This window comes from Pleurodeles waltl, chromosome 4_2, assembly GCF_031143425.1.
Source record: "Pleurodeles waltl isolate 20211129_DDA chromosome 4_2, aPleWal1.hap1.20221129, whole genome shotgun sequence".
Lineage (NCBI taxonomy): Eukaryota > Metazoa > Chordata > Amphibia > Caudata > Salamandridae > Pleurodeles > Pleurodeles waltl.
The window spans coordinates 1,534,733-1,562,632 of record NC_090443.1 but is presented as its reverse complement, the minus strand read 5'-3'; the positions used below and the strand labels follow the sequence as shown (position 1 = coordinate 1,562,632).

Genomic DNA, 27,900 nt, shown 5'->3' with positions numbered 1-27,900 from the left:
GCTATACAAATACTATTACAATATAATACAATATATGGGAAGGCAGCATTAATTGCATGTAATCGAATTGAAGCCCAGAAAATAAAGAGCAGCATATACGGCAACTTTGGAGTGCGGTTTATTCCTTCAATTTGATAAAGGAATCTGTGTTTCATATATATATATATATATATATATATATATATATATATATATATAGGTTTTTTAGGGTGGGTATGGGGTTTTAGGTGGTAAGGGCATTTATAGGTTTTAGGGTGGATATGGGTTTTAGGGTGGTAAGGGGTTTTTAGGTTTTAGGGTGGGTATGGATTTTTGGTTGGTAAGAGGTTTTTAAGGTTTTAGGGAGGGTACGTTTTTTTGGGTGGTAAGGGCAATTTTAGGTTTTAGGGTGGGTTTGGATTTTTGGGTGGTAAGGGGTTTTTAAGTTTTAGGGTGGGTCTGGGGTTTTGGATGGTAAGGGTTTTTTAGGGTTTATGGTGGGTATGGGTATTTGGGTGGTAAGGGCATTTTTTTAGGGTGGGTATGGGTTTTTGGGAAGGAAGGACATTTTTAGGTTTTAGGGTGGGTATGGGTTTTTGGTTGGTAAAGGGATTTTAGGGATTAGGGTGGGTATGGGAATTTGGGTGGTAAGGGTATTTTTAGGTCTTAGGGTGGGTGGCAAGGTGCTTTTTTATATATATATATATATATATATATATATATATATATATATATATATATATACATATATCAACACTCATCGTTGATTCCCCTCGCCACTTGTTGCAGCAAGCTTACGGCAGGTTAGCAAACCCCATCAATCCACCAGTAACCAAATCTCTCCTTACGTCCCTTCCTACGCAAATAAAGGAAAAAAGTCCACGGCTCAATCCAATTCAGCATATTTGTTCATTCAGAACAAACAAGTAGCAAAAATTCTGCCCAATGCATTTCTGAGCCACACACTCCTTGACCATGGGTCCCATCGGTCCCACTCCAGTCTTCCTCACTCCAATCCAAAACAGTCTGCCCCACTCCAATCTTCCCCAGTCCAATCCAAAACAATCTGCCCCATCCAGTCTGCCCCACTCCAATATAAAACAAGCTGCCGCACTCCAATCTTCCCCACTTCAATCTAAAACAATGTCACACTCCAATCCAAAACAATTCACCCCACTCCCATCCGCCCCACTCCAATCCACTCCAGTCCAATCCATCTCAAACCACCCCAATCCAATTCACTCTCCACTCCAATCCATTCCAACCCAGTCCAATCCAATTCACCCCACACCAAAGCAATCCACCTCAATCCAATCCACCACACACAATCCAATCACCTAATTCCAGTCCATTCCACCTTACTCCAGTCCAATCTACTCTACTCTAATCTACCCCACCCCAAACCAATCCACCCCATTCCAATTCACCCCATGCCAGTCCAATCCATCCCATCCCAGTGTAATCCACTCCAATACACCTCACCTGAATACAATTTGCCCCACTCCAATATACTCCACTCTTCCCCACCCCACTTCAAACCGCCCTATCCCACTCCAGTCCACCCAACTCCAATCCACCCCACCCAGTCCGGTTCACCCCACTCCAGTCCAATCCATCCCATCCCATTTCAGTTCACCCCACCCTAGTCCAATATACCCCACTCAATCCATTTTACCCCACTCCAATCCACCACACCTCAATGCAATCCACCCACTCCAATCCAATACACTCCACCCCACTCCAGTCCATCCCACTCCAGTCCACCCCACCCCAATTCAATACACTGCACCCCATTTCATACCAGTCCCCTCCGCTCCAGTCTTATCCACCCCACTCCAATCCGCCCCACTAGAGTCCAGTCCAGCACACTCAATCCAATTCACTCCACTCGTCTACTCCACTCCAATCCAGTTGAGCCCACTCCAATCCATTACAATACCATACAATATATATATATATATATATATATATATATATATATATATATATATATATATATATATATATATAGGGCTTTTAGGTTTTAGGGTGGGTATGGGGTTTTAGGTGGTAAGGGCATTTATAGGTTTTAGGGTGGATATGGGTTTTAGGGCGGTAAGGGAGTTTTAGTTTTTAGGGTGGGTATGAGTTTTTGGTTGGTAAGAGGTTTTTAGGTTTTAGGGAGGGTACGTTTTTTTGGGTGGTAAGGGCATTTTTAGGTTTTAAGGTGGGTATTGATTTTTGGGTGGTAAGGGGTTTTTAAGTTTTATGGTGGGTCTGGGGTTTTAGATGGTAAGGTTTTTTTAGGGTTTAGGTTGGGTATGGGTATTTGGGTGGTAAGGGGGTTTTAGGGATTAGGGTGGGTATGGGAATTTGGGTGGTAAGGGTACTTTTAGGTTTTAAGGGTGGGTATGGGTTTTGGGGTGATAAGGGTATTTTTAGGTCTTAGGGTGGGTTGCAAGGTGCTTTTATATATATTTATATACAATCCAATCCACCTCCGTAGAATCCAGTCTAATCCACACCACTCCTGTCTAATTCACCCCATTCCAAACCATCCTACTCTAATCCAATCCACTCCACCCCACCCTAGTCCTATTGCTCCAATCCAGTCCACCCACCCCAAACCAGTCTAATTCACCCCACTCCAATCCACCCCACCCCAATCCACCTCAGCCCATTTCAATCCACCTTAGCCCACCCCAATCCAATCCACCCCATCTAGTCCACCCACTCCAATCACTCCACTAAATCCAGCTGACTCTACCTCAATCCATATCACTCCAATCTACTTCAATCCAGTCCATCCACAACCTCCCTCCACTCTATTCCACCCCTCTCTATGCCACTCCAGTCTTTGCCACTCCACTCTAGGCGACTCCACACTACACCACTCCACAAAACTGCACTCTACCACACTCTCTGCCACTAAACCACTGAACTCTACTACCCTCTACTCAACTCTACAACACTCTACTCCCCCTACTCCACTCTTCGACACTCTATTCCAACAAATCCAGCCCACATCACTGGTGTACAGTATGGCAAAAATCATTGCCAAAGCCAATAGCTCTTGTATAGGTGAGCTCTATTGGCTTTGCCAATGCTTGTTTTTATGTAGTGTCTGAGTACAATGATTGGCAACATGGCCAACTGTCCACCATTTTGCAAGTGTTTCCTGCAATCATCGCTCCTGTTCCTCTGTCCCACACAAATGCAATATGGATGCCAATTGTCCTGCATTTTGTATGCCTGCTACTCTTGAGTCCCTTAAAAAACAATCATTAGAGGAGCAGTGAAGCCGCCAGGAGTGCCATCTTGAGCTGCCTGTCAGGGTGTCCATCTCTCACTCTTTCAACCCTCTACAATCTGTAAAAGAGGTGGTTGTTGGGGGCTGGGAGGAAAGAACCATAGCCCAGGAGGAGTCCTGCATAACTCAGCTTCAGAAGCACATTCAGCTTTAGAGCACTGGTGTAACAAAGGCCCCGTCAACCCCTGTGTTGCGGAATGCCCCTGAGCTGCAAGGGGCCCCCTCAGCACTGTATGCTGTGCATGAGCAGCGAGCAATTGGCCTGAGAGCTCCTCAATGGGTGGGAGAGTGGGGCCCCTCCTTGTACTTTGCAAGGTGGCCCCTCATGTTTCGGTACGCCGCTGCTTTAGAGATGCATATACTACCTCGTGTCTTAAGCAACCATGAATGTGTGAATGAGCATCACACTGGGGTCCTATACCAGGAGTATACGTTTAGTGTTATTTCTTCCATCAAACCACTGATTAGTAGAATGAGGTAGAAGGAGATTATGAGTTGCCCAGGACGAAACACTTTGCTAAAGCAAGAAACTTGAGACTGCAGCAGAGTTCTATTTGCTCCAAAGGCTGTATATTGACCACTATACTGCATTCTGGTGAATATATGATGAAAATGGGCACTGTCCCCGCTCTCTCACATAATATCTAGGTCAGTGTGTAAGCTATACTCTTAGCAGCTTTTACATTGATTCTAAAGGTTCTAGTTCTTGCATAAAAGGAAGTAGAGGAATAAGTTCAAAACCGATTACCAAAGAACACACATGTTTACCAAATGTGGTGACTGGGATTAAAAACCATGTCTTATGGTTTTACATCAATTTCCAACTAGCCCACAACTGAGCTGGCAGGGATTCTGGTGGCAAGCCAAAACAACACCTATGCCCAGCCCTAGAATACTGTTTTATTTCCAGAATATTTAGGTGAAGTGGTAAGCCGATATTAGATGTCAAATATCTTACCTGGGAGGGTGAAAGAGTGGGAAGTGATTACCACTGCACCCTTTTTTGTGTAAAACCAGGTGTGTAGTTCCATGACTTAAAAGTACTGGACCATATCTGGTTTTGCTATCTGCCACTGCAGTGAGTTCTGCAGCTCGTTTGGGGTCCCATAAAGGTTTGTTATGGCACCTGCTACGTGTATTGGGGCTATTTCCAAACACCACCCATATTTTCATGTAATGATTAAAAAAATAAGGAGAAAATTAGACCTTTTCTTTGAGTCCTACATTAGTAGATGGTGGAGAGTATCTGTGGGGAATAATAATGTTTACTATCAGTGTTTCAGAGCTTAATGCTATTTCATACCATTTGGATAAGAGAATTGCTCATGTTGTTCACTTGCTTCTCAAAAGTTGCAGCAGTGATCAGTCAAGGCTTATTGAAGGAGGTAGTAAAAGTATTGGAATTCAATTAGAACCTGACATAATAAACTCACTGGTTTAAATCAGGACTATATTAAAATGAGACCCAAAAAAAGCATACACAAATCATAGCACTCCACTACTCCCCGACAAAACCTCACACACAGAAATAGGCCTATTCACAAACTATATTTTGTATTAATGTTATGTGATGCACGTTTGTAGAGCACATTGTCACCTGGGAGCATATCCTGGCACTGAGCGAGTGTGAATCTAGCCACACCTAGGGCCTAGTGTGACTACTCGAAAAGTGATATCTTCAGTTTCTTGCGGAATAGCAGGTCCTTACATCAGTTCCCCTGTGACAGGTCTCCTGTCCTGCTTGCTTCAATCTGCCACCCTCCCACTGCTTGGCGCTTGTTACCCGGTCCCTGGAGCTCTTTGCTCTTTTACTTATTTACCTCTTCCCCGCTTTTTGCCTCCTTCTGCTCATGCTTGCCTCTGTCTCTTTTGCCCATTTCAGCTCTCTACTCTGTCTGCCTTCTTCTGCTCATGCTTGCCTCTGCCTCTTTTGCCCATTTCCGCTCTTGGCTCTTTCTGCCTCCTTCTGGTCGTGCTTGCCTCTGCCTCTTGCCCATTTCTGCTCTTTGCCTCTGGCTGAGCTTACCTGCCTCTCTGCCTCTTTTTGCCTTTTTGCACTCTACGCCTGCATCTGTACCCAACTCCTCAAAAGCCTCCACATCATACAGACTGTGACAGCTAGACTCGTCCTGGTCCTCCCCAAATGGGACCACATGGCCCCCACCTCAAAGGCCTCCACAGGCTCACCCTCCAGAAGAGATACCAGTTCAAGATCTTCATGCATGCCTCCAAGGCCTTACACGACCAAGGACTGGCCTACAATAACCACCGACTGAGCTTCCACGAACCCGCCTGCACTCCTCCTCACTGACCCTCGCACACACACCCTGAATCTGCTGCAGCAGTGGCCGTTCCTTCTCTTACAACCATGCTAAAGCCTGGAACTACCTGCCCCTCCACCTCCGAACTATACCCTCCCTTGGGGACTTCAGAAAGAAACTTAAGAACTTGCTCTTCGACTGAGATCTCACACCCTAGCACCCAGATACCCCCAGGGGTGATAGTGCTGCGCTCTACAAATACTGATTGATTGAATTAATTCAGGAAGTGGGGATAAGGCTCTCATGTGTAGTGGTATGTTGCTCCATGTTTAGGAGCGATGTAGGAGAAGGCTTGGCTGCCAGGTCTGGCTTTCCATATGCGTGGCATGTGTGCAAGTAGGAGTCTGGGTGAGTGGAGGTGTCTGGAAGGTTAATGAAAGCACATGCGATAGTTGAGATATGCTGGAGCAGTGTTATGTAGAGCTTTCAAAGTGTGTGTGAGGAGTTTGAATTGTGCTTGTTTGTGAATGGGGAGCCATTGGAGATCCTTCAGGTGTGGTGTGATTTGAGTGCAGCATGAGAGGTTGAGTGTTATTCCAGTTGCTGAATTCAGAATGGTCTGCAGCCCTCTGGTGAGTTTTTTGTTTATCCCGGGATACAGCGTATTACCGTAGTCCAGCCTGTTTGTGAATAGGACATGTGTGACTGTTTTCCAGGTGCTGATTTGGAGATATTTGAAATTCTTCCTCAGCATCCTCAAAGTATGGGAGCATGAGGTAGTGAAAACATTGACTTGGGCGGTCATGTCAAGTTCGCTGTTGGTGATGCTCCTGAGGTTCATGGTGTGGGTTGTAGGGATGGGTGCCAGTCCTAGCTCTGGTTGCCACTAGGTGGAGTTCCATGGTGATGTGCTGTTCCTGAAGATCACAATTTCGGTCTTGCCCGTATTCAGGTTTAAACAGTTGGTCTTCATCCAGTGGGCAATTTCAGTTATACAGGCATTGAACTTGATCCAAGTACTAGAGGTCTTGTCCTTAAAGGAGCAAATACGTTGGTCTCGTAGGTGTAGGAGAGTAGTATGTTTTCTTATACTACAATAGTACTACAGACATACTACAGAATGCTATTCACAAACCTCTGTGCAGGGTTTCTGCCTCTGCCTCTCATACCTTTTTCTGGGCGGAGAACTCTGACCCGTCTGCCAAGTCTCTGCACTAAAGTCTGTCAGAGGGGAGTGGCTGGAAAATAGAGAATACTTTCGATTAAAGGGGAGGGGATTAGGTAGGAATAAGGAGGAGTTTAGGAAAGGCCAGCGAGGGGTTTATGGAGGGATGTCCACCCACCCAGAAAAGAGTAAGTCAGTTTCTATTCACAAACTGCACTTCTAAAGTGACTACAGCCAAAAAGGGACTCAAAACAGTAGTAAATTACTCCAGCTCAGACCTGAAGTAGTAAATCCAGATTTTTGTTCATTAGTAATTTACACTTTTGAATTTGATTCCATCTCTTTTGTGGGAATTGGAGATGTGTAATTCTACAATTTCGAGCAACTTTACACTCACATTTTGTGAATAACCAAAATAAGTAAAGTTACTCAAAAGTGTTAGAGCAAATTACTCAAAAGTGTAATTTACCTTGTGAATAGCCCAAAAACTGTTTCCACTCGTTTAAAGTGTTCTGTGAAGTGATATTTGAAATGTGGCCACACTAGTAGTTGGAAAAAGGGTCTTGTGCCAATGTAAATTCCGCTTTTTTGTATTTTATTGCCCTTAGATGAACGCATTCCCTGGTGCATAGTAATAGGGCCTGGACTCTGGCTGTTCACGAAGAGCCAAACTAAATACTTCAATGTGGCAAGTGGCAATAATATTGTCAATCACTTCCGTGTCGAGAAACATTGACCTTTTATATCACTTCTGGGTCAACAGACCTGTTTGTTGACTCTTTCGGCCGCCTGTGTTTGTGTTCGGCTCGCAGGTTGCCTGCCCATCCCTTTCTGTTATTAAACGTCACCCCCGTAGTCAGCTCAAGGTGTTCAATGAGGAAGAGAAGGAGCAAGGTGTGGCTGCCCTATTTATAGAATCAGGAATGTGAGACTCTGCCAGAGCTCCAGTTGGTGCCTTTATTTAAATTTCAGCTGGTATTTGCACAGTGCTGCAGTGCAAACGTTAAGGCCTGGTGTCAATGAACTCACACAGCCACGCGCGGTTCGTGATATGAATACACGCCCAGCCAGTAGTCCGTGGTGACACAAAATGACGTGACCCCTGCAGAAGGGGATGAGGGGCTCCTGAGTCTCCCAATCACACAGATATTTATTGCCCTTGGGCTGAATGGGGCGCCTCTGAAGGGATAGGCCCCCCACGCAACCAGGCTGCAGGGGCTTACGTTACGCCAGCAGTGGCAAACAAGGGTGGTTCAAGACTCTAGTGACTTCGGTGACTTCACAGTGGGCAAGAAAAGTGTCCTCTATGACGTCACGGAATTAGATTGGGGTGGGGTGCACCAATTATCTCTGGTCTGCGTAAGTTTGTGAAGTGGTCTTGTCTTGTGTACTCGTGGTTTTTAAACGTGGCAGCTGTTGGAAATCTCTGGGTTTCCTTCGTGCGTCAAACTACATTTCTAACTTTCTTCTAAGGCAGTGATGGGGCGTTCGGCGCTGTTCAATGCCACCACAGAGAGTCACGGGAAGACACGCATCCGTTGGCGCTGCATAAACACAGCATGCAGAAGGCTTGTGAACGACAGACACTTATATGCGCGAGGAGTTCTTGTATTTTACCGTCAGAAGCTGCCTCATTGGAACAGCTGACGGCATTTGCGCTAAAATCCAACCTTATAGCATGTAAACGCGAATTCCTAGTATTTGGTCTAAAATAAAACTTTCTCCCAAAATATTCTAGTATTGGAATGAAAATGGTTAATCGACAACTTTGACCACCACCAAAATAAGCTCTGGTGGAGCTGGAAATCGCCCTCTCCCTCCATTAAGAGCAATCACTCGAACACTTAAAATACACGAATTGAGCCTGCACACAAATGTAAGTCAGACAAGAAGGTGCGAAACGAGCATGGCCACTGGCAAAAAAAGGTTCCCATTCCAGCTTTTGTCCCACATTGACATTTAGAAACGGAAAAACAGTGCTAGGTAGCACCTCACAAAAAAGTTAATATAAAGTCCACAACTGATTCTACAAGACTGTTGGCTGCCAGTGTCTAGAATTACAGATTGTGGCCCATATACAAAGGATGCCTAGCTTCTGTAGTGTGGGGCCCTGCAACATGCGACACTGGGCCTGAGTTAGTTTTCAATAAACGTCTTTATTATATATGCTGCGCTTCTTAACTAACTTTTGCACCGCCGCGGCACAGCGGCACTACCACGGATCCTGGCAGAGGAGGGGTGTGTCCGCTCTGGCCCCTCTTGGGATAGCCATAATGGGTTTGCCAGAACGAAGGCAAACACTACATTCCTCCCCAATCAAGAAAACAAAAACACCACAAGAAAAAGGATTATGTGCAGTAAAAAAAAAATATAACTATAATACTAGCAACAATGAGGGCATTCAGTCAAATACAAAGTCTGTGTAGCATCGGGAGGGGCCCGGATTGGACCGGAGTTGATATTGCCCACCTCTTGACCTCCCAGATGGCTCCCTTTGACTGTCACTGGGGGCTCGCAGGCTCCCGGCTGTGGTTGACGCAACGTCTTCAGTCTGTCGGTGGGATGCAGGGGAGAAGTCGGCACTCTCCTGGACACTCACCAGGGTGTTGTCCATGGACCGATCTCTTGCCTGGCCTGAGGATAACGAAATGGAAAACTTCTTGAACTGGGATACATTTCTCATGACGCTTTCGCCATCTCTTGCTGCTGTAACCATGGTCCCCTTGATGGAGGTCACAGTCCATAGCTCCGCTTTGAAAGGTAGACAGAACTTTCTCCCTGGAAGGCGAATCTTCACTAGTACCATGTCACCTATGTGAATAGAGACTCTCCATGCTCCCTGTCTCCTGGACGCACAGTCGTTGTTGCGAGATCTCCGTCTCATTGATTGGCTTTGAGGGCTGGGCTGAGCGGTCCAAAGCGGGTGATGAGGTATGGCGTCTGTTACAGTTCTCCCAAAGCAGAGTTGGCTCGGGGTGACGCCTGTCGTAGTATGAGGGGTAACTCTGTATTCTCTGAGGAAGATGTTGTTGAAGTGGATATGCTAATTAGAATTTATTAAATAATGTTTATGTGTTTGAATAACAAAAAGTTAATAGAGAAATTAATTGTAGAAAAATTAATATGCACTTTTGAAAATGTGCCCACGCAGAATGACAGCCAGCTTATACGAACTTGTATTAAAATAATTAAAAATGCATACAATATTGAAAATGAACAAAAATAATGTACTAGTATGTCATATTAAGATGTATAACCTATGTTTTGCATTATATTGTAGAGTTAACTTAGTCAAAGTTGTGGCCTAGTTCCCAGGCCTCATGCAGAAGCTGAATTTCTAGCACACTGCAGAGAAGCTGGTGCGTTGAACTGTCCCTAAACTGCATATGTTAATAAAATCTGCTTAGCTAGAATTTTCTGCAATGTACCAACGAACAGGAGATGCAGGACTAGGATATGTAACAACTTTGGTGTAAGACAGACTTGATGTACTTTCCCAGGTCTTGAACAATAGAAGCACTGACTAGAGAAGAAGGTGCAACATTTTCGATACCTGATGAGCCGGATGATGAGAACATCGTACAGTGAACCAATCAATGAACTAAGAACGGCAAAATATTAGTATTCATAGATTTGTAAAAATAATATTATTGGTTAGGGTAATAACTGGTGATTGACCGACCAATTAGGAATTAGGGGGATGGACTCGAAAACTCTAATAAAAAGTCATGACAAAGGGCAAAATCTTCAGATGTGAGGGGAGAATTGATGATGTCAAGAGATGTGGTTCGAGATTCTGTCATTGGGTTTATGCGTTTGAGAGCCTGATGCGTTGCTGATCGATTGATGACCTGAAGACGAAGACTGACTTTGTTGATGATCCATTCTGTGGATAGGTAGCTATGACAATGTGGCTATTAACTTTGTGCCTTTTCTTTCTAGGTACCAACTGTGCTGTTTGAATAAGTTTGCTTCTAGCTAGATGTTTTCTAAATTCGTGTTCTGAATTATTTTCGCATGAAGTCCCACATGCTAATGCTAATTTTGGCTAGGTAAGACTTCCTTTGGGTGACGTTGACAGTGACAAATGATTGATAAACTGATTGCTGAACTCTGCTATTAATGTTAATATATTCATCTTTGATTGCTTATGCTGAAGCATTAGAGCATATGTTTTTTCAAGTTCTGATTAGATTTTGTTATTGGTGGTCATTAATGAACTAATTCTGAGCTGATTGAATAAAGTTTGAATTAGCCTTATGACTTAGTATTGTAACTAATAGGGAAATAAAAATTGATAAAACGTATAATTGAGGTGTGGGTATTCACGAAATGTCGATATGTCTCATGCTTAATGATTCTATTAGTGATTATTGATTGATTACATTGATAATTGATGTTCATCGATTACTACATAGCTAGGATACTCCATGCGATCCAAAAGGTTCATCGGCCTATACGCGTCCCCTTGTAAGTTTACTTACTAAGGATCAGGCGCACTAGCAGTTTTTGGTAGCAGCATGATGGTTAGTTTCCTTGGAGAACAAGTTATGTGGTAATTAGTGGTTATGGTGGTAGTTTAAGTTAGGGTTATTTATTCATTTTATGAGGTTTGAATTTAGTTTTTCTGAAATGGCAATTGCAGCAAAGATAATGTCCCTATAAGCCCAGAAGTGACTTTCCCAGATCCTGGATCCCGCTAGTAAAGTTGGGTATGTTCTCGGCATTCTAGTGTTAGTGTGAAAGTGGTAGGTTGTGCTTGCAAAGGCTTATGAAAATCGCAGGTGAATTGAGATGTATGTGAGTAAAGTGGGGAGTTTGCGTACTCCAGTTGAGGTTTAGTAGGAGTGTGCGTACTCCGCAGTATGAGTGTAGGGAAGTCGTCAAACTTCATATGTGTGTGGCGCTTTGTGCTAAAAAATTGTTCACGTGGTTGTTGGTGATGTACGGACCCTGCGTGGTCTAAGACTCCTGAGTATATTGACAAGCGTAGGAGACACTTGGTTACATGTTGTAATATGTCTGGTTTAGTAGGTTGATCGGGCGTAGTCAACAAGTTGGTGTGTAAGTTAAAAGAGTAAGGGAAATTTTCGACTGAGATTTGGCAAGTTCTATGTGCACCAGGACAGACCCATTGATCAGTTGAGAGTGAAATTCATGGGTCTAATTTTACTTACGAATGTGGGAGACTGAGAAAGAGGAATAACTGCATGAGTGAAAGGGCCATCAGTGAAAATCCTTAAGGTCCCTGAAGCGATTGTGTACCTTCCTGTTGTAAACCAGCTGATTTGTTTTGGTTATTGGTTTTTGGTTAGTGCTCGCAATAATTTTGCATTAGTTTTGTGTGAGTTAAAGATTAGGAGGACGAGCCGCAAGACTTTGTCAGCTGCAGTGTGTGAGTGTGACGTCAGAGTGAGCAGCGCTGGGATAGGTTGGTCAGTGAGAAGAGTCGCGAGCAGATTGGCAGCCATCCGTAAGAGGCAATTGGTTGAGAAAGTGGGTGAAGGGAATCTTGGGAGTAAAAGTCATTTCCTTATTGAATCGAATAAATACAAAAGAAAAGATTACGTTTTTCAGAGCGTTTGGGAGTGCCATGAAGGGTGATAGTTACATTAAGGCGACAGTGGGGGAGCCAACCCCACCAGAAATTTCTCCGGCATTTATTGTGATGGAGGAGCGAGGTGTCACGTCATGTCTTTGGTTAAAGCAGTGGTGCAAATTGACAGAGAAACAGGGAGCTTTAGCATTTCCAGAGCATGGAACGTTCAATTTGAGAATTTTAGATCAGTTGCAAATGACATTATATGAGACAAAGCCACTTTCAAGACTAGCACAGTTTGAGGCTTTAGCAGTTTGGGAGCTCATAGCAAGACAACAGCAAAAAATTACATTCCAGAGGAGAATAAGGAAGGTAGAGAAGTCTCTAGCAGAGGCAAGATGGGATTGGGAACAGAAAAAGTGGAGAATGACAACGTTGCAGGTGGTAAAGTTATTTCCTGCAATTACAGAAGAATATAAGTCAGAAGAGAAAGAGGATACTAGCCAGGGTGAGAAGAGTTTGTCAGGGGTAAGGAAAAGCAAAAGACTTATGTGGAAGAAGAAGATTCAGATATTGAGGATCTTATTACTCATGTGTTGAGGGACTGACCTCCACAATATGCGGTGCAGGAAGGGGGTCCAAGTACTAGTTCTGCTAAAACTGCCCCAGCCCAAGTGTCGGGGACAGTGGGACCAGTGCAGACAGATAATGGACAGATACAAGGGATAGTGCAAAGTACTCCTAATGCAGTGACTACTTCGGTGGTTCAAGCGCAGATGCACCCTCCACCGATACAGAGAATTTATCCAGAGATACCAATTCTTGAGACAACTTCGAACTTAGTAGTGCAGACAGAGCAAATGGTTCAGAGGCCAATGTTAGTTCAGACTGAGCCAACTCCAATGTTGTTGCTTCAGGCACAGCCACAGGGTTTGCAGAAGTTCACACCAATGACAGGAACACAGACAGATGTGACACCAGTGATGAATCAGAGCATGGGAGTAGCTTGTTACAGGAATTGACAGCACAGCAATTAAATGAGTGGTTAGATAGTTTGAATACTCCTTGAAACACATCCAAGGGTGAAGAACAGGTTAATCGTGTAAGATTGGCTACAGAGATAACGGAGCTAGTTGAAGGAACGATGGGAGTGAATAGGTTAGAATCCTATACAGAAGAAGAGCTGAGATACTTGTGTCCGAGAATTACAAGAGAAGTGGGTAAAATACATCAGAAATTGGCAGATTTGGCAGATGACATAGAAATTGAGAAAACAAAGCATTTGAAACAAAGCTACAGGTTAGATTTCAAGGCAAAAGATTTTGAACACATGAGGTCAGTAGGGATGAAAGCGCATCTCAGAGAATGATTGCAGAGTGCTCAGATTTGGGGAGCATTAGAGAAGTGGGAAGGCAGATGGGCAAAGAAGAAGGATAAATGGAAACGAGAGTCACAAGAAGGATCTGAGAGTGTTCAGAAAGAAAAGGATCCAGAATTTTTTTTACCAATGAGAGAAATTCCAGGAGGGCAATTTGTTCATGTACCTTGGCACAGGAGTGATATTCTGTCATTCACAAATGATTATCCAAAATTGAGAGAGAAACCTGTTGAGTGGTACCAGCAGACAGATAGATTTGTGAAGCTTTCTAAATGTCTGTGGGAAGACTTCAATACTTTGTTGGAGATAGTGGTTCCAGCTGATTTGTGGGTTGAATGCAAGAGAGCAGTGGATTGGCCCACAAGTAAACCAGAAACGGATAGCGTTACAAGTGCACTATCACCTGAAGTGATGAAACATTATTATAAGGCGATCGAGTTCCTGAAGATGAGAATTTTGCCTAAAAATATTGATTGGAAGAGGACTGACAGGACAGTGCAGGAAGTAAAGGGGTTGATACATACCTACTATGAGAGATTGCTGAAAGCATTCAAGGAGTACAGTGGTAAGGAAACGATTGAGCCGAAGGACATGTTACACTTTGTGTTCCGGTTCGTAGAAGGATTGAGACCTGAAACAGGTCAGATTATTAAAAGTCATTTGATTTGTTGGCAAGCAAAGCCGATTGAGGAGGTATTGCAGTATGCAAAATACTGTAGTGATGAGATTGAGTTGAAGCAGAAAATGTTGAAGGAGAAGGAGATGGTGATGCAAATAAAGGCAGCTCAAAATGGAGTGCAAGGAGCTTTAGTGCATCAGATACCGCAACAGCAGGGAACTGCCATGTTCCAACCCCAAGTGAGAGGTAGGGGTTGTGGAGTTAATATGAATCATGGTCCGTACTGGAGTACAGTAGCGGTTCAGAATGATGTGCAAGGGATGAAAAAGATGTTACCGTTTCATCTGTGCAGAAACGTGGGACACTGGAAGCTGGGGTGTCCGTTGATGGTGCAGGATGGTGTTGTTCATCAAAGTGGTGATGTCAATAAATTTCAAACTGTCAAAGTCCCTAGAATGAGAGGACTGAATCCGAATTTTCAGACTCAAGTGCAGAATTTTCAACCCATGCAGCAGGTGCAAGTGTCGCATGCACAAGTGACACAGATGCAACCAATGCAGCAGCAGGTTCCTATGGTACCTAGACAGCAAATGCAGATACCTCAAGCCCCGATGGAACAGCAACAGGTGATGCTTACTCAGCAGGTCACAGGTCAGAGACAAGACAGAAGTAGTGACACAGTGCACCAATTCCCATTACATAGTGAGAATGGAATAAAAGAGGAATGGATGTGTTAGAGTTCGGATGAGGAGCCATGTATGCTTGCAGCCTCCTTAGAGGTAGATCAGAGAAGACCCTTTGTAAGGAAAGGTGATGGGTTATAGGGTCTCATTTCTAGTAGACACCGGAGCTACGCGCTCTACAGTGAGAAGTGCAGAAGTTCCGAACTTACCTCTATCAGGCAGAACAGTCCAGGTTGTAGGAGTAGCAAACAGACAGCTGATAAATCCGATCACAGATCCATTACAGGTTGAGATTGGCAACTTCCAGGGACTGCATAAGTTTGTAGTCTGTGACTCAAGTCCAGTATCTCTACTGGGAAGGGACATGTTGTGCAAAACCAGATGTTCAATTAGTTGTTCGACTAATGGAATAGAGGTTCAGACGAATAGTGATGATGAAGAAGAACAGACTCCTGAAACTGAAAACATTAATGAAGAGTACCCATTGATTGAGTTTTTCCGGATGTTTACTATGAAAGAGTTGCATGCAGATTTACAAAGAACAGTACAGGAAAATGTGTGGGACCTGACAGGTAAAGAAGTGGGTTTAATCAAGGGAGTGGAACCGTTTAAGATCACTTTGAAGCCAAATGTAGTCTTCCACAGCTTCCACAGTATAACATGGCACAGGATGTTCTGATGAAAGTGGCACAGATAACTGGAGACTTTCTAAAACAAGGGGTATTGAAAGAAGTATTGAGCAGTCCATGTAATTCACGGATAATGGGCCTGAAAAAGCCTTGTGGGAAAGTACGAATTGTGCAAGACTTGTGAAAAGTGAATGACATGGTGGTCAAGTGCTGTCCTGTAGTGCCGAACCCAGCAGTGATACTGTTTCAGATTCCATGCGATGCTGAGTGGTTCACGGTGGTTGATTTGTCACAAGCTTTCTTTTCTGTGTCACTGAGACTGCATCCGGCTGTTTTGGTTTTTTCATTACGACAATCAGGGAGACCCAGGGGGTGGGCCCTGAGACCTTTTTGATGATTCCGGCCTGTTCAAGGAGCAGTAGTTCTCACACTACTTTTGCGCGCAAGTGGAAAGCCATTCGCCAGTGTAGGAGAGCTACAGGAGCCACAGAGTCATCAATGTGTAGTTCGGGGGATGGTCCTTTGAGGCAACCAATGCCACTAAAGAGGGTATCAAACTCCTTGGTGAGGTTTTCCAAATAGCTGGCGTGGACGCTGAACGGGAAGTGAACCAGGCCTAGGTTCTGGGCGGTCTGGCAGCTGAGCAGGAAGCCTGATCCCTCTTGTGACACGAAGACCTTTGTTGCGAGCTTCGTACCCTTGTGCTCGACGTAGGCTGTGAAGACGCCTGCTATCTTAAGTGGTCGGGTGTTCCCAAAAGCGTACACCAGTATCTTGGTAGGTTTCAGCGGGGATTGTGTCTTTAGGCTGTGGAACATCTCGGCAGCCATAAGGTTAATCGAGGCCCCCATGTCAATTAGAGCTGGAATGGACTATCTCTGCACGGTGACTTGACAGGTGGGTAACTGTCGGCTGTGGACTGCCCCTTTGCCTACTAGTCTTACTACATGGACAACTTGTGGGCCATCGTCCATGTCACTGTCTGATGATGTGGTGGGGAGGGCAGCTTCAGCCTTGACAGTTTTCTGGGGGGTGAGCGGTGCTTTGTGTGTCGAGCAGCATACTTTGGCAAAATGATTGAGGATGCCACATGCACTGCAGGTCTTTCCTCAGGCAGGGCAGCCACTTGGGTGGGGCAGAGGGGCGCCACACCATTTGCAAGGTCTGTCTTTTGGCCTTGCCCCACTGTGCACCGCCCGTCCTTTAGGGTTACCTGTGACTGCCATGTTGATAGGTTCAGACTTCACTTGGACAATCCTCGTTTGTTCCATGTGGGTGGCCCTTGCTTTTGACAGTTCCTGAGAGTGCCCTAGTATAAGGATTTCCCTCATCCGCATATTAGGTTCTTGCAGAATGCGCTCGCGGAGCCTTGAGGATGCGCATCCCTGGATAAATTGGGCCCTGATCTCGTCCTCCTCATCCGGTAGTGTGCACGTACTGACTAGCTCACAGAGGCGTGCATAGAAGACGTCCACAGACTCTGCCGACTTCTGGTGCACCTGGCGCAATAGAAAGCGTTCATAGTCTGCGTTTGCATATGGTTCAAAATGTGCAGAAATGGCATCCTTCAACGTGGCGCAGGTGTGAGGGGCTGCTTTGATCACTGACTTGGATACTTTGTTTATGTCAACCCCAACTAGGTGTAGGAGCAAAGGACTTTTCCGTTACTCTTTAATTTCTAGAGCTTCAAAGTAGGTTTCAAGGCGTTCGATCCAGCCTTTCCATCTTGCTGCTTGGGTGGGAGGACCCCCGTAATTGTGAAAGGTTCTAGCGCTGGTATGCTGCCCATGTCGTGAGGGACAGCAGGCTGTTGCTGGTTACCTTGGGGGGGGGTCCCTTTGGCTGAGTAGAGTGGCCAGTGTTTAGGCTTGACACTTTCTCCCTCGCACGAATAAAGGTCTTGGGGTCTGTCTGGTGTAAATTCAAGTGCTGTACACAGCCTGTGGCTGAAGAGTGCTGGGTGTGGTGGCAGAATATAGATGATGGGTATATCCCCCACATGCAGTTCCCACCATGGCTTTCACAGGCTGCACTATGAGGCAGTAACAGGCACAGACCTTTTGGAAAGCTGCTTCGGCAGAGCTTCCAGCAAACATGGCCCCTTGTTGCTAGGGGACTGCAACTAATCCTTGCGGCCAGCAGGGCAGACCAGCAGGCGGGGAACCTTCAGGCCCAGGGGGAGAAGCAGTGATGGCAAAAGGCGCACGTTCACGCCAGCAGCAGCGAGGCAGGAAGCGGGCATTGCTGTGAAGACAGCACAGGCTTGCAGACCAGCAGCCGGACGGTGAGAGCAGGCGGAGGCTGATCTGGACGTTGTGTCGCAGAGACCCAGGGGCAGAATGTCGGTGCGGGAGCAGGTGAGCGGCACGGGGTGACTCACCTCATCGCCAATGTACTGTGGGCGCCCTGCAAAATACGACACTGGGGCCTGAGCTAGTTTTCAATAAAGTCTTTATTGACTCTTATGTATATACTCTGTGCTGCTTAACTAATATTTGCACCGCTGCAGGCTCCTATATAACCCTTCGGCCAGACGTCACAGGGCACTACCACGGCTCCTCGCAGAGGAGGTGTGTGTCCGCTCTGACCTCTCTGGGGATAGTAATAATGGGTGTACCAGAACACAGGCAAACACTACAGCTTCTGAGGCATCCTAGACTCCTCCCCCAAGGTGCCTTCTTCAGGGTGCTGAGAGCTGGAATCTCAAAGGCCTCTTCTGGAGCAATTCAGAGAAAAAGTCATAAAGGTCTGGTGCGTAAATTTATGCACACGCGCTGCTGGCATTTATTTACAACTATTTCCATGCACTTGCCTCCGTCCCCCAATGCTACGGATCATCCGCGGAGAGAAATTTTTTCTGAATTTCTCATGTTCTCTTCAGGAGAACTGCAGATATTTGTTAATAACCAAAAGTTTCCAATTTTATGTTCTCAATATTTAACTTGGCACTTTGATTGAAAGGTCCCCACCCATAAACCCCATCATCCATACCATGGGAAAACGAGGTAATGCAAGTAAATCTATATATTTTGCGGATTGTGCACAGTATCTAAGGGCCAGATGTAGGTAGAACACAAATTACGACTTGCAATTTGCGAGTCAAACCGACTCGCAAATTGCAACTCGCAATTCGCGATGCAGAAAGGTGTCTCAGACACCTTCTGCGACTCGCTATGGGGTCGCAAAGACCCACCTCATAAATATTTATGAGGTGGGTCGCAGTTTGCGACCCCATAGCGAGTCTAGGCACTCACGGGGATGGTGGCCTGCTGGAGACAGCAGACCACCATGTCCGTGACTGCTGTTAAATAAAGCAGTTTTTTTTTCTCTTTGCAGCCCATTTTCCTTAAAGGAAAACGAGCTGCAAATAGAAAAAAATACCAAAACCTTTTGTTTCGGTTTTCTTCAAGTGGATGGTAACTGCGAGTTGATTTGCGACCGCTTTTTCGGTCACAAATCAACTTACATTGCGGTGCGAGTCGCAAATAGGAAGGGAACACCCCTTCCTATTCGTGAGTCGGAAACACATTTTGCGAGTCGGTTCCGACTCGCAAAATGTGTTTCTGCATCGCGTGAGGGCGAGGCGCAAAAGCCTACCTACATCTGGCCCTAAGATTATAAACAGAAACATCTGCAGGTCTTGAGTTCGTGAATTAGTATAGAGTGTCTCCAGGTTTCCTCCAGTGCATTGTGAAGATGTCCTTTATCTATAGATTGACTCTACAAATACGTGGTACTTCTTAAAAGCAGTGCAGGACCTCAGATTCCATTATTACTCACAGTCCCACACTTTTCACTACATACTCCCTATAATCTAGGCAGGGGCGACGTGAACTCCCCGCGTTAGCAGCTACAGCGGGGTTCTGGATAAGCCTATTCTTTCTGCAACTCGGCAGATAAAGGCTCATTATTAGCGTAAAAGGGTAGGTGAGTGAGTGCAAGTGAAAGAATGGATGTGTGAGTGAAAGGGTGGGAGGGCAGATTGATAATGTATGGATGGATTGATAGATGAGTGATAGGATGAGTGAAAGGCTAAATGGATAAATAGATGAGTGAAAGGGTGGACAGATGGGAGGAAGGGTGGATGCATGCGTAAAACAGTGGATGGATGAGTGGAAGGGAGAATGGATGGATGTGTGAATGAAAGGGTGGGTGGACGAGTGAACTTGGAGGATGGATGGATAGATGGGTGGATCGATGAGTGAAAGAAAGAATGGATGGATGAATGAAAATATGAATGGATGAGTGAGTGAAAAGATGTATGGATAAGTGAAAGGGTAAATGGATGGTTGGACAGAAAGGTCGATAGATGAGTGAAAGGATAGGTAGCTGAGTGAAAGTGAGGATGGACGGTTTAGTGATAGTATGGATGGATGAATGAATGAAAGGATGATGTAAGAATGGATGAGTGAAAGATTAGATGGATGAGTGAAAGGGAGAATGGATAAAGGGGTGGGTGGATGACGAATGAAAGGCTGAATTGATGGATGGGTAAGGGTGGATGGATGAGTGAAAGGATGGATGGAAGGGTGGACAGATGAGTGAAAGGATGGATGGAATGAAAGGATACATGGATGGAGTGAAAGGGTGGATGGATAGGTGAGCGAAAGGATGGATGAAAGGGTGGATGGATGAGTGAAAGGATGGATGATCAATTGCTGGATGAATAGGTGAATTGATGGGCCTGATGTAGGTTTGGAGAAGGATGTATGAGATTGGATAAGAATGGGTAGAAGGAACAACCAGAATGGTGAAAGAATGAAATACGGACGAAAGATTGAATCTATGACAGAATGTAAATTTGAAATGGTGGATATCAGTGCATAGATGGAAGGATGAATGGATGAAGTGATGGATGCTTGGATGGAAGAGACAAGAGAGCTCTTCTGGGGAGGGTTGTGATGACTTGCTTTGCTTGGTGCCATAAGAGCTTTGGTTGAAATTGGGGAGCTTTTTAATTTTCTGGCTACTCCCTTGAATCTAGGCAATGGATGGTGTTAACCATAGGACCTTTGTCATGAAGAAAGCCACAGACCTGAAAAGGGCAGTGTCAAGAGGCTGAAACATAGTGATCACAAAAAGATAAACAGGATGATTCCCACCACTAGTGTCATACCTACGTTTAGGTCGAGCCTATCAGATAGTGCAGCTGTTTGCTGCTGACCCGCCCTCTTTTAAATAACAGCACTTTTGCACTACTTCATTTTTTTTTTATTTACCGATCAATCTCGGATGAGTAAATACAAAAAAAGCATAGGACCTGTGTCGCACCTATACAGCATGATGCATGTGCACAGCTACAAAATTATGTGCAGACATACTAGAGTATTTTAAAAAAAACTTTTGTTCATGCTGCACAGCCAGTGCCATACAGCATGAAAAAAATATATTTTCAAAGCAAGCATTTCTCGATGTGACGCCTATTTGGCTTTCACCAATGCTTGTTAATCTTACCATCATAATAAATAGTGAATTGTTGTACATCTAAGCAATTTGAAATATATTATTGGAGGTCCTGCACAGCTCATTGAGGAACCACATTGTGCTGATCAATGAAGTGTCATGTGTAGGTGAATCACTGGCTTTGGAGATCATTGTAGATGATTAAGGCCCTCATTACATCCCTGGCGGTCGGTGTTAAAGCGGCGGTAATACCGACAACAGGCCGGCAGGAAAAAAAAGGAATCACGACCATGGCGGAAACCGCCAACATAGACAGCCACTTTAACACTCCGACCGCCACGGCGGTAGAAACAAACGCGGCGGCGGTCACCGCCAACAGACAGGCGGAGGACAAAGTACCGCCCACTGTATTCAAACACGCCTATCCGCCACCTTTTCCGGGGCGGAACCAACGCTATCAAAAGCATGGGGGAAACAGTACACAGAAGGGAAACCACTCACCTCTCGACACCCAACGAGGAACCAGGACGCCATGGAGCCCGAGTTACACGTACTACCCATGCTGGTCTTCCTCCTGCTGTATCAGGATCAGGACAGACGCCGTCGACGGCCACGGTGAGTACTGCACCTGCAACACAGGGGAGGGGGGGAAGGAAAAGAGAGTGACACACACATGCAACAAGCCATACCCCCGCCCCCACCCTCACCCACAACACCATACACACAAATACATGCAGCAACATTACATATACACCTCCTCACCTCCTGGAAGAACGCAAGGACACATTTAAATGATTGTAACGAGTGTAATCATGAAAAATCAGATAGTGAAAGTTATATATACAAATATGTACACCAACTACACAAGTCCGGATAGTGTACCAATCATTGTCCGTGGACCAGTGGTCCCAAAATGCATGGGTGAAGCCCACACAAGATACCTGACACGAAACAGAGAGAACACTGCTGGGGCATCAGATTGAAATTAAACAGTCACCTCAGCCGGATGAACGCACAATGCCACTGCTGCAAGAGGGGGCTCCATGCCCACTGCAGTATCCTGGGGAGTGCAAAGCCACAGTCTCACAAGTTTTTCCAGTGGATGGGTTGCCCACTGCTGTATCCTAGGGAGTGCAAAGCCACAGTCTCTCAAGTCTTTCCAGTGGGTGGATTGCCCACTGTTGTATCCTGGTGAGTGCAGAGCCACAGTCTCACAAGCCTTTCCAATGAGTGGTTTGCCCACCGCTGTATCCTGGGGAGTGCAAAGCCACAGTCTCTCAAGTCTTTCCAGTGGGTGGTTTGCCCACTGCTGTATCCTAGGGGAGTGCAAAGCCACAGTCTCTCAAGTGGATAAGTCTCCACTGGTTCTGGAGGGGGCTTGGTGGCCAGAGTGCTTCATCCTGCCAAGGACTGAGGTAGTTGATGTCTTTCTCCACTGGTTCTGGAGGGGGCTTGGTGCCCAGAGTGCTTCATCCTGCCAAGGACTGAGGTAGTTGATGTCTTTCTCCACTGGTTCTGCAGGGGGCTTGGTGCCCAGAGTGCTCCACATGCAGTGTGGCTGGTCCCATTACCTCACATGGGTGTGTGTGCCACGAGACTGCCTAAGAACAGGTAGCATGATACGCCATGGAGGCAGAGACATACCCCACCCTGCTGCCACTTCGCCGTCCACCTGCAGGTGCAAACAGTGATGAGAGTCATGCCTCATGGAAGCTGGGCAGCGTCCAGGAAGTCTCCTCCAGCCTCGGACGGCTGCCCACTGGAGATGGTAGCCATGTCAGCTGTGGTGCCACTGTCCGAGCATGTCGCGGGGCTGGTGGTGGTGCTTGCGGCAGTGTCTGTGGCGGAGGTGCTGGCAGTGGTGCATGTGTCAGCACCTGTTGAGGGACACAGCAGGACATCTCCTGCAGCCTTGGACGGCTGCCCACTGGGGAAGATGCTGGGGACTGTTGCTGATGCTGCAGACGTGCAGGTGGTGGTGCAGGTGGTTGAGCTGGTGGCGGTGCAGGTGGCGGTGCTGATGGCGGTGCAGGTGGCAGTGTTCGCCGACGTACAGGTTGGTGTAGTGGTTGACAGAAGGGGTGACTCTAGTCCCTCAGTCGGAGCCACCCTGCCCTGTCCTGACATGCTCTTCGGCTTGTGTCCCTTCCCCACCTTTGATGGTGCCGCAGGTGTCTTGCCACTGTCCCCTTTTGTTTTGGAGGAGCCCTTGGTGGCTGGTAGGTGCGGCTTCTCCCTCCGGGATGTGGGCACCTTCTTCACCTTGGCAGGTGGTGGAATGTCCTTGGCCTCACTACGTGGCACACTGGCAGCCCTGATGGGTGGCGCACTCGATGACCCCGCAGTTGCTGGCACCACTGTGCCTGGGGAATTGGTGGCTGAGGTGCTGGGCTGGGACCTGGAAAGCCTGGCCCTAGGGGAAGGACAGGGGGGGGGTGTAGGGAAGAGGTCAATGTTAGCCAGGAAAAGCTTCTTAGACACACTGGGATGGGAAGATGGAGGGGGTTTGGGAGTGGAGGAAGAGGTAGGGGTTGTAGGAGGTATACGTTTGCTGAATTTGGGTGAAGGTGCATGGGCCGGAGGCTGTTGTGAGGTGAATGGCTGTTGGGTGGGTGTGCGCCTGCGTTTGTGCACTTTGGGAGGAGGGCTCACAGTCACACTGGGAGAGGACACTGGGGATGTGTGAATGACAGTGGGGGTGGTGATTGCACGTGAGCGGTGTGTGGTGATGGGCGTGCTGGTGATGGAGATAGTGGCTGAGGATGTACTGCATGCAGGTGTGAGTGGAGACGACACTGGGATGGAGGAGGAGGACGTGGAGGAGGGGGGCACAGTGGAGGCAGTGGATGTTGCTGTGTCTGCATGGGTATGGTGCTTGTGTGAGTGCTTGTGGGATGTGTGGTGCTTATGTTTGCCATGTCCACTCTTGTGTGTTGACGAGTGTGCATGCTGCTCTGATGGAGTGCTTGGGACTGGGTAGAGGAAGTTGGAGGTGGGTGGCTGGACACAGGGACAATGGCTGCCATCAGTGCTGAGGCCAGAGACTGAAATGCTCTCCGTTGGGCCGCCGGCCAGAATGAATGCCCTCCAGGTATGCATTTGTTTGTTGCAAATGCCTCTCAACACCCTGGATGGCATTCAAAATGGTAGATTGCCCAACAGTGAGGGATCTCAGGAGGTCAATAGCCTCTTCACTGAGGGCAGCAGGGCTGACTGGGACAGGGGCTGAGGTGCCTGGGGCGAAGGAGATGCCCACCCTCTTGGGTGAGCGGGCATGGGACACACGCTGAGGGGCTGCTGGGAGGGCGGTGATGGTGGGGGGGGTGGCGGCTGTACCTGTTGATGTGGTGGGCACAGAGGTGCCCACCACTGCAAGGGAGCTCTCATCAGAGGAGGAGTCGCTGTCACTGGTGTATGCTCCTGTCCCCGTCGTGGAGCTCCCCTCGCCCTCCGTCCCACTGGTGGCTTCAGACTCCGTTGCTTCACCCTCCAGGGCCATGGGGTTGCAGCTTCCTCTTGCTCCAGTGCCAATGCTCCTCCGCCAGATGATGCTAAGGCACGCAAGAACAGGGAGACAAAACAAAAAGAGGGGGAAGACAGAAGAAACACATGTTCAGTGCATGCAACACCACTACCGTTGGCGGACACAACACACAGGGAGCAGCCCTATGCACTAAGCCATGCACTAACAGTTCCTAGCAAATTCACATGGCCATGGGAGACGAGGCCCAGGCCCAATTGCTGCACACCTGGAAGTCACAGGATCCTGACTAGGTGTAGATTGCTATTACTAGTAGTAGGGTTGGGGTGCCACAGAGCCTGCCTAACAAGGGACCTAGCCTACCAAGTTCGCCCTGGCCTAGGGGAACCCACAGCCCACTTCGACCACCCAGACACCTCGTAAAGCATGCAGAGTCAGATGAATGAGAGTGTACTCACCCCCTTGTGGCTGCTTTGATGCCCTCAAGAGCCCATTCAACTCCGGATAGGCCACTGCCAGGATCCGGTACATCAGGGAGGTCATGGTGCGACAGGCACCCCTTCCACGTTGGGAGGCCATCCCCATCTGGGCCTCTGCCGTCTTATTGCTCCAGTGGCGCAGGTCCTCCCATCTTTTACGACAGTGGGTGCTCCGTCTATGGTAGACCCCCAGGGTCCGGACCTCCTTGGCGATGGCACGCCAAATACAATTTTTCTGGTGAGCGCTGACCTAGAGGAAAAGTGAAGTAAAAATGGATGTTTCTATCCCGTACATTTCATCTCACGCATTGCCAAACACCTCCCACCCTGGCCCAGACATACATACACACACAATTCTGACATGCTGGCCTGTCCCCCTCCCCACCCTCTTCCGTCCACGACACTCCATACACTCATGTGCCATCCGCCATGCTCACAGTGTACTTACCTGTTTGTCTGGAGGACTGTACAGTTGCGTGTACTGGGGGAGGACCCCATCCACCAGTTTCTCCAACTCCTCCAAAGTGAAGGCAGGAGCCCTTTCCCCAGACACTGTAGCCATCGTCGCTTCCAGACACAGGTCACAGCAGCACTTGCAGTGTAGGTCCTCTCCTGTTGAAGGTCAGGTATCAAGTGAGGGAACAGTAAGAAAATGGCAGCCACGTCCGCGGCGGTGCGTACAGTCACCGCCGGCGTACATCGTCATTGGCTCCTAGGACCCACAGGGCCTAATGTTAACCAGTGCTGAATTGCGCCGCGGTCTTCGACCGGCCACTGCGACGGTGTACCACGCCAGCGCAGTTACCTCATTTCCCCATGTCCTACCTTACAGGTCAGGCAGCCGTCATTTGAGGGGGCCACATGGCATGGAAAAAAACTGTGTCACACCTATTTAGGACTGGAATACGGACAGACAAAGGCAAAATGCGAATTTCCAAAGTTTTACCAAATAACACATTGTGATACCTAAGTGTTGGATGACCCTCTGCTCGCAGTTCTCCTCCATTGGGCACGTCCGCTGGGGCAGGTGATGAGATGGCGGCATCCTCCGGTGTACAGACCCCTGGTGGACCTGTCGACAATGGAAGAAAGGCACATCATTATCACCTACAGACTTGATTGTGCAACAATCCTGGAACTGTGTGCCCAGTTGGAGCCAGACCTGATTTCAGCTATCTGCCATCCCACAGGAATCCCCCCTCTAGTGCAGGTTCTTTCTGTACTCCATTTCTTGGCCAGTGGGTCTTTTCAAACAACAGTGGCCATGGCATCAGAGATGTCCCAGCCAATGTTCTCTAACGTGTTGTCCAGAGTGTTATCTGCCCTGCTGAAACACATGCGCAGCTACATCGTTTTCCCTCAGGTGGAGGATTTGCCCACAGTGAATTGTGACTTTTATGCCCTGGGATATATCCCCAACATCATTGGTACCATTGATGGTACACATGTGCCATTTGTCCCCTCCCGCAGGAATGAACAGGCGTACAGAAACCGGAAAAGCTACCATTCACTGAATGTGCAGATGATGTGTGTAATGGGTTCTTGGTCTACACGTGATGGATATTGAAATGACTCTATAGGCACAGGGCTTGGTTGATATTTCCTTTATTTGTATTCTATTCCAGGGTCTTTCTTATCTCTTTCTTGGAGGAACGTTTCTTCTTCCTTTTAGTTCATAACTGTGAGGTGATGTATTTGCTTTCCTTCAGGTCGTTCCGGTGGATGCCCGAAACCCGTCTGTCTGATGGTCGAGTAGGGTCAGGAGCTCGTCCCAGAAGAGGTGGACCAGTTTCCCCAAAACAATAGAAAGATCGGAAAAAAGGTAAGTGTAGATGTTGGTTTAGGGTTTTTTATAGGGTTAGTGCGGTTGTGGGAGGGTAGGGGTGCAGGGTTGTGCGTGGGGACTAGATTTATAGTGTGTTCACCTTCCCGTGTATAGATTCTCTCTCTCTCTCTCTCATAGTAGTTTTATATAGGAGGATGGTTATTTTCACCACCTTGTCCGTGTGTGAAATGGTATTGCCTTCCCTAAAACACCACTTCCCCAATCCTCCCTCCACTCCCTCAAGGCTTCTCCCACCCTTCAGCCATTCGGTTAGAAGTTTTAATGTGAGGTACGATTGTACCTGAGTATGCCATGCCCCTCCTGGGACGTGGCGGCTTCCTTCGTTTCTCCTCGGCGTCTCTCTGGGGATCTTCGGATCCTCCCGCAGCTGTTCTCTGGTCTCGGGTCTCCGTCGGTCTTCGTTTGCGGTCTCCCTTCTTTCAGTTTCCCCGGGTCGCTGTCCTCCTTGGGTTCCGGGCGTTTCTCTCCCTCCGGTCTCCGTCCACAAGTCTTCATCCGGCTTGTCGGACTGTAGGAGGCTGGACTGGCTTGTAGTGAGTACCAAGGGGTACTTGCACCTTGCACCAGGCCCAGTTATCCCTTATTAGTGTATAGGGTGTCTAGCAGCTTAGGCTGATAGATAATGGTAGCTTAGCAGAGCAGCTTAGGCTGAACTAGGAGACGTGTGAAGCTACTACAGTACCACTTAGTGTCATATGCACAATATCATAAGAAAACACAATACACAGTTATACTAAAAATAAAGGTACTTTATTTTTATGACAATATGCCAAAGTATCTTAGAGTGTACCCTCAGTGAGAGGATAGGAAATATACACAAGATATATATACACAATAGCAAAAATATGCAGTATAGTCTTAGAAAACAGTGCAAACAATGTATAGTTACAATAGGTTGCAATGGGGAAACATAGGGATAGGGGCAACACAAATCATATACTCCAAAAGTGGAATGCGAACCACGAATGGACCCCAAACCTATGTGACCTTGTAGAGGGTCGCTGGGACTATTAGAAAATAGTGAGAGTTAGAAAAATAACCCTCCCCAAGACCCTGAAAAGTGAGTGCAAAGTGCACTAAAGTTCCCCTAAGGACAAAATAGTTGTGTTAGAGGGAAAATGCAAGGAAAACACAAATCAGCAATGCAAC

General features: G+C 47.0%; 1 protein-coding gene across 1 annotated transcript in view; it reads left to right on the top strand.

Annotated features, from left to right (window-relative positions):
- Window positions 1–17,762: 17,762 nt before the first annotated feature.
- Window positions 17,763–27,900, top strand: part of LPAR2 (lysophosphatidic acid receptor 2) — a 206,030-nt gene continuing 195,892 nt past the window's right edge. Inside the window, exon 1 of the mRNA XM_069230341.1 lies at window positions 17,763–17,899. The gene's annotated coding sequence lies outside the window, so the exon portion shown is untranslated. The remainder of the gene's footprint in view (window positions 17,900–27,900) is intronic.